Source organism: Cygnus atratus, chromosome 16 (genome assembly GCF_013377495.2).
Source record: "Cygnus atratus isolate AKBS03 ecotype Queensland, Australia chromosome 16, CAtr_DNAZoo_HiC_assembly, whole genome shotgun sequence".
NCBI classification, from domain to species: Eukaryota; Metazoa; Chordata; class Aves; order Anseriformes; family Anatidae; genus Cygnus; species Cygnus atratus.
In genome coordinates, this window is record NC_066377.1 from 5,220,919 (window position 1) to 5,235,083 (window position 14,165).

Sequence of the window (14,165 nt, forward strand, 5' to 3'; positions counted from 1 at the left end):
TCGGGAATCGTCTCTTCGCCTCTCCCCCGAGCGGGTCACGCCAGCCCCGGTCCCCTTCCCGCGCCGGAGCCTCCTCGCCCTGCTGCCGCCGCGGGGCCGGGGGGGTTCCAATCCAAGCCCCCCCTCTTTTTCCTTTTTTTTTTTTTTTTTTTCCTCCTTGCTGCTGCTTATTTTTCACATTAGGTTTCCAGGCTGCTGAATCCTCTTGGCTTCCTCCAGCAAACAGAGAGGGGGGCGAAGAGAAGGGAAAAAAAAAAAAAAATCCCGTTTCGTCTCTCCCCCGAGCAAAAGCTGTCCCTTCACGGGAGGAGGATTTTTTCCTGCCTTATTTTTCCTGCTCTCTCTTGCATTTCTCCTGGCTCTCTCTCTCTTTTTTCCTTTTTTTTTTTTTTTTTTTTTTCTTCCCCTATTGAGCCGCACGGAGCGCGGCGGGGTGGGGCGAGCAGGCCCACACTGCACCCTGGGAGCGGAGCCGCTCACATGACGGCTCGCGTCAGCCCGCGCCGCCGCCGGCGCCCTCTTCGAACCGGCCCCGGGACCCCCGGGACCCCCGGCCCCAGCCCCGGGACCCCCCGGCCCCGCGCCGCCCCTCGGCCCGGTGCCGCCCGCGGGGCCGCGGCCGCAGCCCCCGGGGACTCCGCCGCCGATACGCGGCGCTCAGAGGCCCCGGCCCCCCTCAGGATCCTTCAGATGGGGTTTTTGGGGAGCAGAGCGGCTCGGGGAACTTTTTTGGGGTTGGTTTTAACGGAGAGGTGCCCGGGGGTGCTTGATGTTACACCAGAATCGTTCCTGCACTGAATGTTTGTATCTGTGCGCCTTCACACGTACACACTTGCTTTGGGGGTCAGCCTTGGAACATCTGCCCAGCTCTAAAGAACAGTCCTGCGGGAGCCGAGGTGCGGGAATGGCTTTTTACCAATTTGGGCCTTTCTGAGCAAATTCCGCCCCCCCCCTCCGAGCGCTGGGCAGCTGCCCCGTACCCAGCTCCAGCCACCACGGGGCGCGGACCGACCCGGGTGGTGCCCCCTTCAGGGCCGGCCCCGCACGGATGTGGGACAGGCACACGAGCCCGAAGTTAGGCTAGGGAGCCGGCACTGCACAACTCGCGTGCAACTGCTTCTGCCCACTGTTTTACAGGCTATTTACATCCTTGCTATTTTATAAAATATTTTTTGAAACCTCATATAAATTGCACGGTAGTTCTCCTGCAGAAGCTTTTCACCTATGCTTGAAAAATAAAGATTAGTGCTTTACTTTTCCTAAAACCCCTTTCCCTAAAATACACAGCTGTTTTTCTCACCCCCCCTTACATTAATATCCTTTACATAAATAATTTATTCTCATTTGCAGCATTCAATTATCCACAATGCCATTCCCACGAACACACCTTCTTACGTCACCCTGTTACTATATTTAGAGCCACCTACAGTAAAATAATTATGTGAATAGAGCAAACAACTAGGTCACGTTTAGTGTCACCAGATACATCTGTTTAGTCGCCCTTGCTGAAAGAGGGGTGGACCTCAAGGGAAACAGGGAACTCCATCACCAAACCTCAGCCTTTGAGGATTTGTTGGGGCTTTCCATGTAATTTTAAATGCCGTGAGTTTGGGGTACACAGAGCCTAAGAGGTCTGGAGACTCTGATCGACTTCTCTGAGTGTTGTTGTACACCAAGGTAGTTTTCAAAGGCCTTAAAGAAACTTGGCTCAGCGAAGCCCCAGCTAACCTGAAGCAAAGACTTTAATAATTCCTTGTATCTTTTATAGGTATTTTATTTACTTGTGTTGTTTCCATGTAATATTTATTACTAAAATATATTTTAACTGTGGCATTTACAAGGTATAAAGGAATCAATAAAGCAGAATTCAGACTGAAAGTTATAAAACCTCACCACTTTTTTATGGTAGCAGGTATGAAGAGAATGCAGAACTGCCAGTATCTGCCACCTCTCACAGCAGGGAGAATCTGCCCCAGCCTCCAGGCTGTGCTTCCCTCCATGTCACCAGCTGTGGGGGAAGGGAGCAGATCTCAGGCTTCAAACAGTTCACAAAGGAATCCACAAACAAGATAAAAATTATTGCTGGAGGTGCACAAAAGGCTAAAATCTCCACGAGAGGCGAGCAGAGCTAGCTTAGGGAAGGGGGAGCAGTAAATGTGCCGAAGCATCCACCGACAACTGAGTCGCTGTTAGTGTTATAACACTGTTATAACGTTATAACGCTGTTAGTGCTGCCAGTGTCCTACAGTGTACAGATCCCTGTCCGAGCAGAAAACGGGTCTGGGTCTGTGAGGTTGGCCTCTAACAGCCGTCAGCCACCACGTTGTGGCAGAGGAATTGCTGCCCTCCTGGTATATCCGTGCCCGTGTCTTTTTAGGTGAACAAAGCACAAGGTAGTTGAACAAGGAAGACACACGGCTGAGTTACAACACTCCCATTTACTTACGATGGAATGGAGAATTAGCTCATTGTATTTCAAATGTTATTCAAGTGTGAAAGGTTTAAAAGCTGAAATAAACAACAAAAAACCCTCACAGATTGTTAAACATGTCAACAGACTTTTTCTGTCTTTCTGGAACACAGTGAGACACAAGACATAAGACACTTCTGAAGAACCTGCAGTCTCAGGAACAGGAAAATAGAAAGAAGAAATCAATGTCAGTATGGCAATAGTGCCTAAATAATAAAAATCCAACTATTTGAGGGTTGACAATATTTAAGAGTGTATTGAAAGACACTGCTGCATGTTAGGCAGAAATATTTTCCAAAAATGCAAGACAACATGAATGTGGACGTGGATGAAAGAAACACTGGAAGACTTATGTCTACTGATTCAGTCTGCACTACTTCAATTAATGGGATATCAGACTTTACACCCATAAAATCGTGCACATTGCACACTTACAGATGAAATCTAGATTCTCTGATAATCTTTTGGTGTCTAAATAGAACAGAAGGCAGCCTCAGCTTCTGTTGCAGATTTTTTTTCCCAGTCTAAAGTAAATGCAAAGACTCCAAGACATCAACATGCATCTAGTTTATGGCTTTCACAAATCAATCAATGTAACAAACAGCAACAACAACAAACAGGGAGTTTAGTTGTGTGAAACAATATTCTCAAAGTGAATAACATTTTATGGAATATTTATGGGGGAAAGTTGCATACATCCATAATCCACTTTATTCTATTCGATAACTTTACTTACTGGATTTTTAGTCTGATTGGCCTTACTTCTACATTCTAATGAAAATCATCAGATCTCTTAATTTTTTTCTATTTTTTTTTAAAGGAATTTCAGTGCAATTCATTCCTGAATTCTCCCTCTACAGCTTTCACCACAAAAACTATTCTCTGGCATCTCAGACTGAGGGAAGATTTGCAACAATAGCCCGATCCTGTAAATAAAGTTATTCTCTTCAGTTGTGCAGTCCCGTTGAGTGTAATCTATGCAGACTTTGCTCTTCCAAGCAAGGACAACTATATAGCTTGATTTACAAATGGTTAGAAAAATTCAGATATAAAGTAAAACTAGACTATCAATGACAGAACAAGTGAGAGAAAAGTACATGGTCCATTAAGCTTCCCCCTGCGCTGCATATACAAACTTCTGTCCTTTTAAGATTTACATACAATACCTGTAGGTATAACAAAAATACTTTTTTCCCTTTTAATATTTTCCCTTTATATTTGACAGACCATTGCATATAGCTATTTCAATGCATTTTCTCTGTGTTAATCTCCCTTACAGTGCATGAGGACCTTCACATGTGCAAGTAAGAGACAAGGAAATTCACAAACATTGGCTTGAAAATGTAGATGCAACAGTTGTTCTTGGAGTTATTTATTTATAATTTTCTTAACAGAGATTTTGATACTGCTGAAAAAATGCTTTTAACACACACGTTTCATGCCTTTCCATTCTTTTATTTTTCCTAACTAAATGGATAAAACTTTCATCTTCCAATCCTGATGAAGCACCACTGTTAGCCCTAGTGGATCAGAGTTGGGCTCTGAGTTCACTAGTCACCCTTTGTTTTCACAGGCAATTGTTAGCTCCAGATCAGGACATCCATCTTACAACACAGATGCCCCCCAAACCCTCCAGGATGACAAAACCCCTTATTTCCTATTGCAAACAATTCACATTTATTAGGAAGTTGAAGGTGCCGAGCACTTTGCATGCCCCAGCCTACAGAAAAAAAAGAAACAGTTAATTACTTTTCACGCAGGACAGTTGCATGGCTCCTTACGGGATCACGCTGTCCGCAGTTAACATGACCTCATAAACTTTTGGCTGTGAACTGCGGGGGTGGAGTTGTGACCAAACCAGTGTGCTCATTTGGAAGGGAAGATAGAGACTACATCACGCTTGAGCATCCCTTAGCAACCAGAGTCAAATGGCAATGCAGCTTTTGAGGAGGCTGTCAGCCTTCACTGCTACTGGAATAGCCTGTGTTGCAGTTCATGCTACAGCAGAGAAGACAAAATTTCTGGCTCAAAAAGTAAAAGCAACAGCGGTGATTTAACCATACGATTTCCTTTGTTTCCATTTATAGGGTATAGCTTATTTTCAGCAAGCCTTTTTAATGGGAGGATACAGAGCTCAGGTAATCTGGGGAACATGTGAAACAAATGGTTCTTATAGCAACACTTGATCTCCCCCTTTAAACTCTTTCCACATGAAAACCCAGACTGTAAACTTTGTAACCATACTCTGTGTGATATCAGGATTTACCTATGAAGGGCCAGGTGTGTGTGAAAAAAAATAATAATTAAAAAAAAAGAAAAAACACTCTCCAATGTAAAGCCATCAAGCAGGGGGGTCAGTGTACAGCAAACTTTGCAGCACTTCACTACTAATCTCAAAGTGCAGCTATAGCCATGCATCTGAGTAACCTCCTCCACCCAAAACTCACACCCATGAGCCTGTTCCCCTCCTAAGATTTTGGGTCAGAGCTGCTAATCATGTTAAGGTGAAGTCTCAAGGGGAAGATAGTTGAATCTATTTTTCACTGAGCATTTGCAACCCTATAATTCAGCTGAACATACACTATTGTAGAATAATGTCTACACACGTTGTGTTTTTTTGTTGTTTTGTTTGTTTGTTTTATCTATCTGTTCTTCCCCACTCTGTGATTTATTTGAAATTCATTATCTTTGCATATCTTTGTAAGAAATGAAGATTTTAGAGTGGTTAGGTTTTTTTTTTTTTTTCTTCTTGCTAAGGTTTTCAAGGGATTTAAAGTACTGGGAAAAAATAAACAATGAGTGAATTTATATTCGAAAGGTGCTGAAAAAGTTCCCCCTCATGCAAAGCACCTTTGAGGATTGCAGTCTTTTGCAGAAATAACAAATAGCTGTGATTTTTTGTAAGCAGCCTGCACTGCTCAGTGCATTTTTGCTGTCCTACATACAGTGCTGTGGCTGGGCAGCGCTAGCAGGCTTCCTTCTTTTAAAAGTAGGCATTATCTCTGGGACAGATGGACTCTTTCAGTTAAAGGACATTTTTTAGCAGCACACGCTGTATATTGATACTTCTCTGCTTTGAAGTCGCTATATTTTTAGCTTTAGAAATGCAGAGCTGTGGGCCTTCATCGTAGGCCACAGAAGGGACTGCTACTCGAGTGTCAGACCTATCAATCTCAATGCATTTAATCCCCAGTAAACGTAGTCTTTTAGTTAGTCTCGTATGAGGATTAATTTAGGATATGGTTTAGAATTGGATCCATTTTTTTTAAATCTGCTTTGAAGACTAGAAGTGGCCCTGTGGCCCCTCGCCCTGAATCGGGCCTGCTGCTTGCACCTTCCTTAGAAGGAGGCATCCTCCACGAGCTATCGGCCTGCAAAATCCTTTGGACTCTTGGAAGAACAAAACTTGGTGATAAAAAGGGAGACAGTTTCAAAGTCTCCACATTACCCTTTGACCTGCTGAACAAGAAACCCTTGAGTAATCCCAAGCCCATTTAAAGGAGAAACAAACAAATTAAAACCAAACAATAATCTAAAAAGGAAAATCAAAGCAAACAGATTGGAGTTGGAGCAAGAATCCAACGTGCTTTTTTTTTTTTTTTCAGTTGTTCCTTCTGCAGTGACCAGAAAAAAATCACTTTAAAAAGTATTAACAGGTAAACAAGATTGGAAATTAAGCCATTATCAATCAAATCCAGGGAGGGCAAACCAGGGTCATCAAGCAGAACGACAAGTTTGTCTGTCATATGGGAAAGAGTGAGCCTATCTGAATGCAATAAAACGAGCATTGTCAGGAAGAAATTAATGCACCACTAATGTATTCAATAAAGAACAAACACAAAACATTTAAGTACAGATACTCCAAAACAAACAGAATGAAAACGAGATACTTCCCTCTCTGGCAAAGAAGAAGAATGTTTCCATACAGAAATTCTAAACTTGAGAGGGATTTTTGTTTTGTTTTTAAATAAAAACAAGCCCAGAGTCTACTAACAGAATTAACCGAGACCTTCCTTTAAACCAAAGAAAAAAAAAAAAAACTTGCCTCCCTCCTCTCACTTCGAAGCTTTTTCTGAGAAACATTAAAAGGGACTTCAAGGAACTCATGGGATTATGGAAATAAAACTCTGAGTAATAGCTTTTCACCTACTAGCTTTTCTTATTTTCTAACATATTTTTTTCATGATATTCCTTCTCACTACTCATGCATTCTGCACCATACTTTGTAAAGAAAAAAAAAACAAAACACAAACAACTCTTATGTAACAACAGTACAAGCACATCCTAGCTCTCCGCATAACACATATGGAATGCTGATTACAAAAAAAAATTGGAACATCTCGTTTCTGAGATTTAGTTTCAATATTTGTCAACATTCACGCCAGACCTACCCCTGACTGCAAACTTCTTTTGTAAAGAATTATTCTGTTTTAATTCTTGCTGTGTTTGGGTCACAAAGCCCACAGAAGTAGTAGAAGCTGATGTTTTCTAAATACCAGGTTACAGCTAGCTCCTGCAAGGAAGCAACAAGCTCCTGAGTCTCTCCTCTACCGTGGAGGTTAGCAGAGAGCAGGGAGGCTCCTGGCTTCGCCTCCCCAGCACGCGCAGCAGCGTGAGCACGCTGCGCCAAGCAGTCCTGGCACCGAGCGCTTGGCCCAGCCGCACAGGGTGGGCGCGGGGGGCTGAGCACAAGCCAGGCACAGCCAGAGCCCAGCCTGCTCCGCTCTCCCGCAGCACCGCGAGCTCACCCACTGCATCGGTGTTTGCTTCTTACTGACACTGCATTCTCATTTTATGGAGCATAACAGGAAGGGGAATAAGAGGATTGTTAAAATAGTTTTTGTTAAGTTGTCACACAGGTTTTAATGCGCTGTAAACACTCCTCTCTTTTACTTTTTTTTTTTTTTTTAAATAGAACAACGCTCAGGTTTTCACACTCAAAATGATTTTATATTTTAGTGGTAGCAAATCGCAGTACTCTCAATACCAGGAGCCATTATTAGAGATGATCTGCAAGGAATAACAGAACTGTGCTTTTGCTCCTCCTTCTCTGCACTGCTGAAGGCCTGAAAGTGTTCCCTTTCAAAAAGAGTATTTTCTCCCATTTTTTTTCTTTACATGGAAAACTGTTAAGCCTAGATCCTAAAATTACATACAGACAGAATTATAGAATAGGGGTCTTTTGTACCCTATTTTTCCTGGAAGAATCTGTCTGTCTGGCAAAGTAACAGCATCATTACTTCTTAAGTGCCTTGATGTTAAATTAGAGAGTGCCCCACACACCCTAGGGCAATTGCAGAATTTAGACCCTTTCCCAATGCTCTAAGTAAGTCTTTCTGGTGCTTTTTTTTGGTGTTTTTGTTTGTTTGTTTGTTTTTTCCCTTCAATTTTAGCAACATATATAAAACAATCGATTGTCTCAAAGCCTTTAGGTGTGCAATGGAAGACTCCCCTTGTCATTGCATCTCAGACACCAGCCAGGAGCGGAGCAAGCACATCTCACCAGGGCTGTGGGAACCAGGCAGGAGTCTGGGATCTAGACCCTGCCCCAGCCCCAGGCTGGCTCAGAACCTGTGGCCCAACACAGGGACTTTGCCTCTGCCATGTTAAACCCAGCAGAGGTGCAGGATTGTGCCCTCTGATGGACCTAGCACAGGGTATGACTTCAGCATTCCTTCCTTTCTATTCAAATAGTGTCTGAATTAACTTTGCTCACGGGCCTGCTCGAACGCTCACAGAAGCCAACAAAAATGTCCATGGGAAAGAGGTGAGCTCTGGGATTAAGCAGTGGAACAGGGTCCAGGAGACCTGATCTAACATGGGCCGTTTGATCCAGCACGGCCACCGATCCGTGCATGACCTTGGACAAACCACTTCCCCCTTCTGTGCCTCTTTTTCCAACTATCTTTTATCTGCCTTTGTCACATAGGTTGTAAGCTGCTTGCTTCCGATGTGTCTGCACAGAACCGAGAACCAAGGGACCCTGATCTCACTTCTGACCTTTAAGCCCTTCTGTTACATATTTCATCATAAAATAATTATTCAGAAAGGAAGCAATTTTAATAGGCTGTCTTCTTTTTATTAACACCTATTTTAACTCAGACATCCTCAGGAACATTAAATGAAAACATAGCCTCTCTTAAAACACTGCTTTTCTGAAATGAAAATGCTACGAAAGCTGCTAGTATTCGTTTGAGTCCTTCTGCCCTAGGCCCTCCAGCAAAGTCAGGGAAAGCCAGAACCAGCATGCTTGCTACATTCAAAGTATCAGACAAAGATACTTTTTATTTTGAAATTTTTTTGTTAAAATGCCTGCACAGTTTTCAGTCTTTCTTCATACACCATAAAGTACCAAACAGGGCAGAAATCCAGTGGTGTGTTCTTTTGCAGGTCACCTCCAGGTTTGCTTTAGGCTCTTCGGTGTTACAATAACAAATTTGTTTTTCCATTGCTCCGTGCATGCTCTCTTGTCTGACTAAGAGTGACCTATTTGCTTCCGAAGCAATGGGCTTTTTTACAGCTTCGTCTCCGCTGTGTAAACAGAGAGCGCGTCGCACAGCTGAGCCCTGCTCCACCAAGCGAGGAGCGCACCGTGGCCCCTCCAACTCAAAGGGACACGCAGGGTGCCAGCCCCGAGCCACACAGCCTCTGTGAACCTGGCCTGTGTGACCACAGTGCTGCATGTGGACACCCCCAGCTTCACCCGGCGGGATCACTGCGACGTTTCGTAGTGCTTAGATGGAACTTCACCCTGCCCTCAAAGTGGCTGAGGAGATGGGATTTATACCAGGGATGCTGCACAGGGCAGGGAACCTGATGGCTCTGCACCACTGCTGGCCCCCACAAGCCATGGTGCTCCGGCTAAACCCCCGGCAGCTGCACTGCCAAACCATGCCCAGGAACCCTGAGCCCCGGGATGGGCATCGGGGGTGCTGGGGTGCACCCTTAACCCCCCGCCGGCCCACCACGGCCTGGCGCGGGGAGCAAGGCCGAGCCCTCCTGGCACCTGCAGCCCCAGCTGGAGGCAGGGCCCTCCCGCATGGCTGAATTTCACACCCTATATATAAAGTACACAGCCATACATTTATCCTCAAAAATTCTGTGAATCGGTGTTACTGACGGATATACTAACTCCATACATATGAGCCTTAAGGAAGATTTGTCCAAGGAACTACTTCCAGAGGAAGTTCTGGGCAGCCACATTATTTGTTTTGTTTAAAATGATTTCAGTCTTGATAATGTCTCTTTATCAAAACTACACATGTGCTGAGCATGCACAGTGCTGAGTGTTGTGAGGCATACAGGAAGGGGTGGATTTAATTTATTTCTTTATTATGAATATCGTGGTGCTGTAAGGAGAATCCAGGCTGACAGCGTGAAATAAAGCCAAACTTTCCGATGATATTTTGAGGCCTGAAGTTCCTGTGTTGCCTTTTCAAATTCAGTCTTAAATTCTGTATTCCTAATCCTCTGCTCTGGACCATCTCATGAATGGACATGTGTATTATTATAGAACTGAGCAAGTACCTCATAATGTTTTCCATTAATATTCATTTGAAAGAAAAATGGAGTTTAAGCTTCCTGTTTTTGCTTTCCTTGAGTAAAGAACCAAGTGAGAGAGTGCATACATTCACAATTCTGACAGGCAAAAGGGACAAAGGCACACTGAAACACTGTGACACACTGCAAATATATCCCCATCAAAACGGTAACTCTGTCTAATGTTGTGAACATCATCCTGGCTATAAGGTTTGTTTAAATTTATCATACCCTCCATGGTGGATTAAAGCATTAGTTTTGCTGGAGAGACTCAGTATCCAGTTGAATGATTATGGCCACAAAGCAGAAACAGAACCACCATGATCTACCAGCACAGATCAACTCCCAGCTCTTAGCCTAGAAATAATTTTTAATTCTCCACCCTAAAAGCTGGCTTGGAGGAAAAAAAAAAATGGTTAGAAAGAATGGGCTTCAGACTCTATGAAAGAGACTGCAGTGGACAAGCCAAGTGGACGGAAAGTGCAGGGATGCTGTCTGCATCTAACAAAAACAAGCTACAAGATCAAACTGTGCAGTAAAGACATGCAAGAATGCTATTTTTTCAGAAATCTGTATATGCTAAGTACTGTTTAAGAGTAAAGTGACAAAGACTAGGAAATTCCTTGTCTCAGCTTGGCTTGCCTGGGATGAACAAAGGAATTCCCATTACCAGAGAGTTGAAACTAAGGAATTATTATATTGTGAAATGAAGACTGTGAAATGCTGAAGCAGTGCTTTCACTATCTAAGAAAACGGACTGCAGAATCTCACTGCCCAAGAGTGTCCTACCCAAGGTCTGTTTACATAAGTACCAATGAGAAACCTGCAGGTATGAGCAGATGACTCAGGTGAGAGGTGGTAGAAGTACACAGATCTACTGGCTGGATCCCAGCATACCAAACTGGTCTGCATACAGACAGGAAGATGGGGCAAGACATGACAATAATAATCTACCATGACTTGAGACCTCCTGCCCTAGTAACAATTATGTAATTGTTACGGTCTCTTAATACTTGAGTAAGAAATCTTTTTATTGCATCAAGTTCTCGTGTCTGGACAGATATGCAGTGCGAATGAATCATTACTGACTAGCTTTGAAGACCCGAGCTGAAGAGCACTTCATCGTGTAAGCCACATATCTGGACCCATCAACACTTATGGTCCAATTTTCTGGAGACAGTTCTTTAGGTATATTACCCTAGGGTATGCTGCCTGTGAGAAACTCCAGTTTTCCAGTGGCATCCTTAAAGGTTTATGAAAGAAAGCAATATAGGCTTAGCAAAGGAACCTCTTAATCATAAACACTTAAGTCTTAGAATAACAAAAACAACAAACTACTCCCCCCTCAAAAAAAAAAAAACAAAAACCAACCAACAACAAAAAGCAAACAAAAACATACAAGCAAGGAAAAAATACAATTTAAAAAAACAAACAGGCTTGAATTCACCTCTTGGCCTGACGTTACCTTTTGTTGGAGCCATGAGTCTGCCTCTCTCTAGAACGTTTTGCTTCTTTGTGAGAGAGCATTGCTTCCCTAAATAATTTGAACTCCTCTTCTGCCCCTTTGCTTTGGTTTCAATGGGTCTTTTTTTTTTTTTTTTTCCTCCCCAAAGTGCTAATCTACATCTCTGCAAAATGGTCACCATCTTACAAAATTATGTTGCTCAGTTATTTTCAATGATTCCCAGCTTTCTCATTTCTCCTCTTGGAGGTGCTCCTCTCCTTGGCAAGGATGTAGGGCATCTCAAATGCAGGCCTATATTTTAATTCAGCACAGAGGTTACAGCACAGGATGAAGGATTCAGTGAAGGTTAAGGTGTTCTTAAAGTGTGTGTTCTCTAAACCACAGTTTGACTCACATATGCCCCCAAACAATCACACATTAGCAATTATAATGATCTTTAATTAAAAAAAAAAGAAATATGTTGCTGTTCTTACAGATAAGGATCTATAGAAATACTTGTATAGGTGCCATGAAAGTCTATTTTTCAAACTACATTCGGTGGGGGAATATTTAGCTACCTTACCTACATTGCTTGAATGCTACTCTAAAATGAACCTCTTTGAAGTTTTCTTATTAAAAAAGCTTTAAAAATTAAGCAGCTTGAATTATTTTTCTATGAACCATATAATCTTCTTAAGTAGCAAAAAGTTAACTTTAGCTCAAGTCATTCCACTTGGAAAAAGATGATAAAAAAGCAGTAGATTCATGTGTCTTGCCCTACACTTTCTCTAAATGTAACATCTAACCCCTGATTGTTACAATTTTTCATGGTAAAGCTTTCTGAGTGTTTATAGCCAGCAGACTCTGGCTTTTATACTGGAAAGTCTGTTATATGAATGTCATTTTCATTTATATCCTCAGTTATAACAAAGTCATTAATGCAGCTGATTCCTAAGAAACCTTATATTTTAGCAACTAGTCCTAGCTGTGGTACTGCATAATGTAAACACGTCTAACACACAGCACAAGAAAATCATACCTCGGAGATGCTACATTTTTTAAACCAGAGGTAGAGGCTAAATTCACACACTATTCTTGATATAAGTATCAATTGTCAAAGAGCTAGGTTTTATTTTCAGAGAGCCACAATCACCTAACTACATTTTGTAGTTGCACGCAAGTGATTTTGTACAGCAGAGTTATCAAATATTTGGTACAGACGGACAGAAGAAGTGACGTTGGGTTGTGGCTTGGATCCTAAGGTCATATAAGACTGGAATTTGGGTTTGGATTCCACAGCGCTGAAATTGCTCTTCAGAGATTCCATCTCTGTTGAAACCAGAACCAGAAAAAACTCCTTTCTGTTTTTTAATCCTACTCAAACCCAAATATTGGAAGCACGTTAAGATCTATGAACTAACATATCTGGCCCCTTGCCATTTGCTGTATTAATATGCCATATTTAGCCCCATTCTCTAATACTCAGGCATTTAACCTGTTACCTCCAGCCCTTTCATCCACATCCAGTATGCCACTAACCAACATGGCTTTGCCCCTTTTCTTTCTTTCTTCCATTTCTGTTAGCTGTTTTACACACATTTAATGCGGCTATCCCATGGCACTGGGAAAAGTGACTGTTAACTTGTGCTCCCTCTACTGTCTGATTTGCTTGCAGCGTTTGCTTTGCAGGAACATAGCAATATTGTAAAGAAATCGCAATTTCTTCTGAAAGATCTATAATTTACTGCAGCATTAAAAGTTACTGTTAACTTGCTTAAAATTCATGCATAGAAAATTAAGTTCCTAAATATATAGACCTTCAACTAGCATATCAGCTATCCAGAATTCCACACATTATAGACATTTTGTCTTGATCTCCTGCGAATCTCCAGACTGAAATGAAGGAATCTCATGAAGCAACTATGGTAGCTAGGATAAAGTACTTCAGAACTGCCAAGTAGCCCTAACTTCCATCAAAATCAATGTAAGTTGCAATTACATCCCCCCTTTAAAAGGTCAGGCCCCTTAAAAATGTGATTATCAGACTAGAAAAGACCTCGATAAGAGATCAGGAGGCTGAGTTCCAAGTCCTGACCTAGGGATTTGTGCTATGCTTAGCCAGACCCGTGGCTTTTGCTTGACATGGTTCTCACTCCACATCTGTCACGGAAAAAGCATCTTCATGTTTTACACTGGCAGTAAGCAGCTGTAAAGTGAGGAGGGGAGGAGGAACAGCAAGACTTGGTGCCCCTTCTGTGGTGATTCCTTTTCATGAACAACATGGACGTTTTCCACTGCTTCTTGCAAGGCAGATCAAAGCGATGAGGACAGATTTAAATTGCAATTAGAAGCTCCTATCAAGCACTCTGAAGCTCGGAACAGAGAATAAGCCATGGAGTCAGCACTGTCTACAGATCAAACAGTGAAGCACTGCAGCTGCTCACTGCTGGAGTACTGGTTGGGGCTCTCACGGGGCTCTCAGCGATGACGACGAGCAAGTAGTATCCTCTCCGTACAGTGAGGAACATCAACTGGACGAGCTACTGTACGTTTGAGGGTTTTTCACCTGCGATGTGACCACAGGGCCACTGTGGATGTGGAGAACTCTAAGTGCAAACACCACTGGTCAGGTGGAAGGCTATCTATGCAAAATGTGTGCATCATGTGCAATATATCCTGACGATATCTGATCCGTTGTGCATACAGTACACC

General features: G+C 42.7%; 1 protein-coding gene across 1 annotated transcript in view; it reads right to left on the reverse strand.

The window, feature by feature from the left end:
* Positions 1 to 14,165, reverse strand: part of GNAS (GNAS complex locus) — a 151,140-nt gene that overhangs the window by 97,743 nt on the left and 39,232 nt on the right. The window lies entirely within an intron of this gene.